Source organism: Castanea sativa, chromosome 1 (assembly GCF_040712315.1).
Source record: "Castanea sativa cultivar Marrone di Chiusa Pesio chromosome 1, ASM4071231v1".
In the NCBI taxonomy this organism is placed as follows: domain Eukaryota; kingdom Viridiplantae; phylum Streptophyta; class Magnoliopsida; order Fagales; family Fagaceae; genus Castanea; species Castanea sativa.
The window spans coordinates 23,916,784-23,922,523 of record NC_134013.1 but is presented as its reverse complement, the minus strand read 5'-3'; the positions used below and the strand labels follow the sequence as shown (position 1 = coordinate 23,922,523).

Sequence of the window (5,740 nt, the reverse complement as noted above, 5' to 3'; positions counted from 1 at the left end):
TATAAGTGTTTGTAGGGTGTGGGACTAAGGGCCGAAGTTCAAGTCTCTAGGAGGGAGCTTCACACACATATATACTTGGATTATGCTAGAGTAAAATTTTATCTTGTATAAAAAAAATTATATATAAAAAATAAATGTGCTTGAAAATATATAAGTAATATAAATAAAAATATATTTAATAATTAATTAATATATCTATCCCCACCATGTCATATTTTAATTTTTTTTGTACCCATACATTTGTCCGTGCTTCCGTGATTTAAATCAAATCCACTAAAAAGTAAATATGCTTCTTCTTTTTCTTTTTAGTTTTTCGCTATCATTATCATTTAATCTGACATTTCTTTCAGCTTCATCATATGGAATTTTTTTTTTTTGAAAAACAAACACACACACAGTTCGCAATTTGAAATGAAAAGTATGAGCGATGGCTCGATTCCATACTACTTATCTGTACTGTCATGACTTCTCATTCATTACAACTGTAATGGAATGTTTCGATGTATCTTATTGCAGCTGATATAGGGGTATACGATACTTGTACATGATTGATGTCTAGTGCCACTGACAACTAATCTATTGGCATGTTATTTCTAGACAGGACAATTGATTTTACTATAAGATAGCGGTGGTCTTCTGTTACATCCTTCTCTATCTCCTTATCTTGTTCATATTCCACTTCTATGGGTTCTCTTGTTTTTATGCCTTGGGATTTCCTGTAGCAGAAAAGCTTTACAGTGACTCAACTACAATCGGATACTTGTTTTTTGGCATACGTACAAGTGTTGGCTGGCCTGAGTCATCCTTCTCCAGAGCTCTCCACCTGTGATATAAGAGATCATAATTTCAGAAATAGAATTCTAGTTCCGCAAAATTTGAGGTAATGGTTACTGTTAAGTGATATGAGTATTTCAACTGCTAAGAAACTGATTCAACTAATTTTTCGATAATTCTAGTTCTTCTTTTTCTAAGGCCAAGAGCCTTGTATCTTAGTGACATTGTCCTGTTCTCTCATAAAGAAGAACTCAAGTTCAAATCCGACCTCCCTCACTTATATATATTGTAAGCAATAAAAATCGCATAATTTATATTTACTGTATAATCTGTACATCTTACTTGTATCTGCAGACAAGGTAATGAATGAAAATGGATATTTCGAGTTTGGCCAGGTTGATTCCAGGGCACATTCGTGGTCCGCTACCAAAACCAAGAAAGCTGAAAGGCTTTAGGGGTTCCTGCATTTGATTGAAAAATTATTTCCAAGTATGAAATCTGTAGGAATATCGGTGGACTGCTGTCTGCTGATTGATTAAGTGGGAAGAGCTTACATCAAATCTAGAAGGGTCAAACTTTTCGGGATCGGGGAAAACTTCAGGGTCATGGTGGATGGAAACAACATCCAGATTAACTGACCAACCTTTCTTGATTTTATATCCTGTAATATTCAGAAAGAAAAAAAAAAATTATAATTAAATCATATTTCTGTTAGATTATATTTGGAGTGGCTATCCAATTTGTGGAGTCATACCATCAATCTCAAAATCCTGGGCTGCTTTTCTTGAAAACCAAGGCAATATTGTAGCTCTCCGGAGAGTCTCACTAATTACCTGAATTTGAATGAAGGACAAAAGAATTCAGAACTTGTAAGCTGTTAACAATATATATACGTGTTAAAGATAATAATGATCATTGTGCTACTCACTTTGGTGGTATAAGGCATCTTGTTAAGTTCAGACCATGTGAGATATTCTCCATCCTTTCTGTTTGCTTGAATTTGTCTGTGCTCCTCCTGCATATCCACCATACAAATTAAATTCAATGTCTAAAGCTGAAGAAATTAAAACTTCCAGTTATGAGTTGTCGAAGTTAGAATACTCTGAGTTGTTCGAGAACATACTGGATTTTCTCCAAGGAATTTCATGATCCATGTGAGTGCAGCAGTTGTGGTGTCATGACCAGCAACTAGCAGAGTTAGTATATTGTCTTTCAACTGTGTATCAGTGAGTTTATTTTCATCATCTCCTCCTTCTGCTGCCTTGCTATGTTTCATTATCAGGGACTCTAAGAAATCTTGTTAAAAGCCTTCTCCATTTCTTCTCTTGGAAATTATGGAGTCTAACATGGCATACATTCTATCCCGAGCCTGGTGAAACAGACGAAATATTGCATTAGACAAAACGTAGAACTTCTATCTCCTTACATTTGAAGCAGCAGAACTTCTGATGCGTGGTCTCAGGCATGGATTTGATTGTCATTAAAATGCAAGAATGAGTTTCTAAAGGAGCTCACTGACAACAATTTGGTATTGTAATGAATTGTTACCTGAATGCCGCGATAAAAAGCTGTTCCGGGAATTTTAAATGGCAAAGATGCAAACGAAGAAGAAATGATTTTGAAATTGGCCCGAAACTTTTCCTGCTCCTCTCCAGTGGGCTCTAAGCTCATTATCATATTTCCAATCACTTTGAGAGTGAACTGCAATATTCAAAGATTTATTTATTTATTCCAGAAACAGCATTAAGACTAGGCAATATTATGTTCTTTTGACTAAATAACCAAAACCCAACTGTAGAAGCCTCTTCAAGAACAAAGACTGTCCTTCCAAGCCATTGATCCAATGTTTGAATTGCAAGCATATTGATAAACTGAAAATAGTTTTTCAGACCATCAAGTGATAAGGGCTCAACAATCAGCCGTCTAAGCCGTTTGTGCATTTCTCCGGTGGTTTGAAGCAAATTGGTTGGGCCTAACACCTGCATGCCTGTATAGAAGAGGTTCAAGCTTACCATCCCATCTTTCCCTGTTAATAAGATCTTGCTTGCTTCTCTCCCTGTCATAAACACGGTTAGGAACCTCTATAAGCATGTGGATAATAATTGTTGTATTGAGATTTAGTTAGTTAGTTAGTTACAATTCCAAGCATGTTAATCACATTTAGCACATGTTGGAATTATTAATGCATATGTTAATCACATTTAGCACATGTTGGGATTATTAATACATATGGGGAATAATAGTTATAATAGGATAAGGCCATGTGAGTCAATGAGATTAGAGCTAATCTCCTATAAATTCATGATTGTAATATAATATGAGATATCAATTGAAGAATAAACCAACTTCTTAGTGCATTAGTGCATCTTTCTCTCTCTCTCTCTTAATCTCTCTCTTTCTCTATGGAGGGTGACTACCTCGAATTAAGTCAATTTTCCTACAATTCTCATCAATCCTCCTATAATTCATACCCATCCCCATTAGGAACCTCTAAGTTCTTAACATTTGTGTTAGGAACCTCTATAAGCATGTGGATAATAATTGTTGTATTGAGATTTAGTTAGTTAGTTAGTTAGTTACAATTCCAAGCATGTTAATCACATTTAGCACATATTGAAATTATTAATGCACATGTTAACACATTTAGCACATGTTGGAATTATTAATTCATATGGGGAATAATAGTTACAATAGGAAAAGGCCAATGAGATTAGAGCCAGTCTCCTATAAATACATGATTGTAATATAATATGAGATATCAATAAAAAATAACCCAACTTCTTAGTGCATTAGTGCATCTCTCTCTCTCTCTCTTAATCTTTCTCTTTCTCTATGGAGGGTGACTACCTCGAATTAAGTCAATTCCCCTACAATTCCCATCTATCCCCCAACAATTCATACTCATCCCCATTAGGAACCTAGGTTCCTAACATTTGGTATCAGAGCCGTCAATCTTGACACAGGTGAATATGACTGACAAGAAATCTTAAAGGACTTACAACAAATGGTGAATGAAGTTTCAGAGAAGGTCAAGGCCTTAGTTGAATTTAAAAAGGCCATGAAAGAGGAGCTCTCAAGGTTGCAAGAGGATCTTGAGAACATGACAGAAGAGGATTTACAATCTCTTGATTCAATGAAACTCGAAGAACAAATCAAGTTCCAAGAATCTACTACTGTTGTTGCAAGCCAAGATGTTGATTTTTGTATCAAAGTGGATGATGATATCCATATACATGCTGCCCTTGAAGTTCAGTCAAAAAACCAACAAAGAAGGTGATGATGATCTTCCAAGAACCAATTCTTGATGCACCAATGGAGGCTTCCATTCAAGAGTCCATGATTCAAGACTAGGCAATCCAAATGTCGGTGATCCAAGAATCCAAGATACAAGCGCCAAGAATTTTAATAGTTCTAGAATCAAATGAGGTCTTGAGGATACAAGAATATTTCAAGGTTCAAAGAACCAATGAGACCTTGAAGATTGAAGAACCATTAAAGGCTCAAGAATTCGAGCAAAGTTTGAAGATCTACAAAGAAGAAACCTTCAGGTGCACGGGACCGCTTGTTAAAGAGAAATGCATGAATATGGTGATCAAAACGTCACTAAGGTATTGGTCCGTTGGAAGATCTCCTTTAATGAAGATGCTATTTCACAACACCTTGTGGGCAATGTGTTTTCAAGGGGAGGGAAATGTTAGGAACCTCTATAAGCATGTGGATAATAATTGTTGTATTGAGATTTAGTTAGTTACAATTCCAAGCATGTTAATCACATTTAGCACATGTTGGAATTATTAATGCACATGTTAATCACATTTAGTACATGTTGGAATTATTAATGCATATGGGGAATAATAGTTACAATAGGGAATAAACCAACTTCTTAGTGCATTAGTGCATTTCTCTCTCTCTTAATCTTTCTCTTTCTCTGTGGAGGGTGACTATCTCGAATTAAGTCAATTCCCCTACAATTCCCATTTATCCTCCTACAATTCATACTCATCCCCTAACAAACGCAGTGAATCTCCCCAAGACACTTGACTTAAACACCTTTCCATACCTAGAAGATAAAATCCATCAATAGAAACGGTAAAACTGATTATTTTTTGCAAGTTGTGGCACTTGTATATTACCTTTTACATTTAAAATTTGATGGATTAGTTACCTTTGTTGCCTCGTTTTCATGAAGTTGTAAATACCATATGGGCTTGAAAAGTCAGAAAGAAATGAGAAGCTCTCACCTACAATAGGCCAACCCATGGAACCTGGGATTTGCTCCATTTCTTTTGGCGAAGCCTGTGATTTCAGCAAGAAGAAGGCTGAAAGCACGAACATCGACAGGAGCACTACAGTTAGTAACATGCTTAAGTCCATTGCCAATGAGTGACAGCAGACAGTACCAAATCTGAAGGAAACCAAAGATCGCTCTATATGTATCAAATGATTAGCTCCGATGTATATATTCTTCAGTGTGTTGTTACATTCATATAGGCCACATGGCTATGACAGGACACTTTGTGTTGTTTTATAACTTAGGCAGCAAGCCAGCAATTAATTTGTACCTATTTAAAATCCTGACGATGCGACAAATTATACTATTGAAAATGAATATAATTGGTAGTGTCAGAATAATTATTCTTCTTTAAAAAAAAATTGTGATAATAAAATTTGTGAGTTTTAGTTAATTTAAATGTTGTTTACACAAAAAATCTATTGATGTTTTAGCTCGATAATAAAAGCAATTATTATGAAGTAGACGTTATAGGTTGAAATTCAATATTATCTAATAAAATTTGTAGAGTGCCTAATATCACCCACTAATAATTACTTTGTAATTAACTAGATCCTCCCACAAGTGAGTAATGAGTCCATACATTACAAGTTATGCCTTTGTGCGTGTTTTATCATTTTCTTCAGATGGTATCCAAGGGACGCTAGTTCTTCTTGATTATTTCGACAAATGCTT

At 35.3% G+C, this 5,740-nt stretch overlaps 1 pseudogene; it reads right to left on the bottom strand.

Moving 5' to 3' along the window:
- Window positions 1–732: 732 nt before the first annotated feature.
- LOC142643849 (abscisic acid 8'-hydroxylase 3-like) lies at window positions 733–5,148 on the bottom strand (annotated as a pseudogene).
- Window positions 5,149–5,740: the final 592 nt, after the last annotated feature.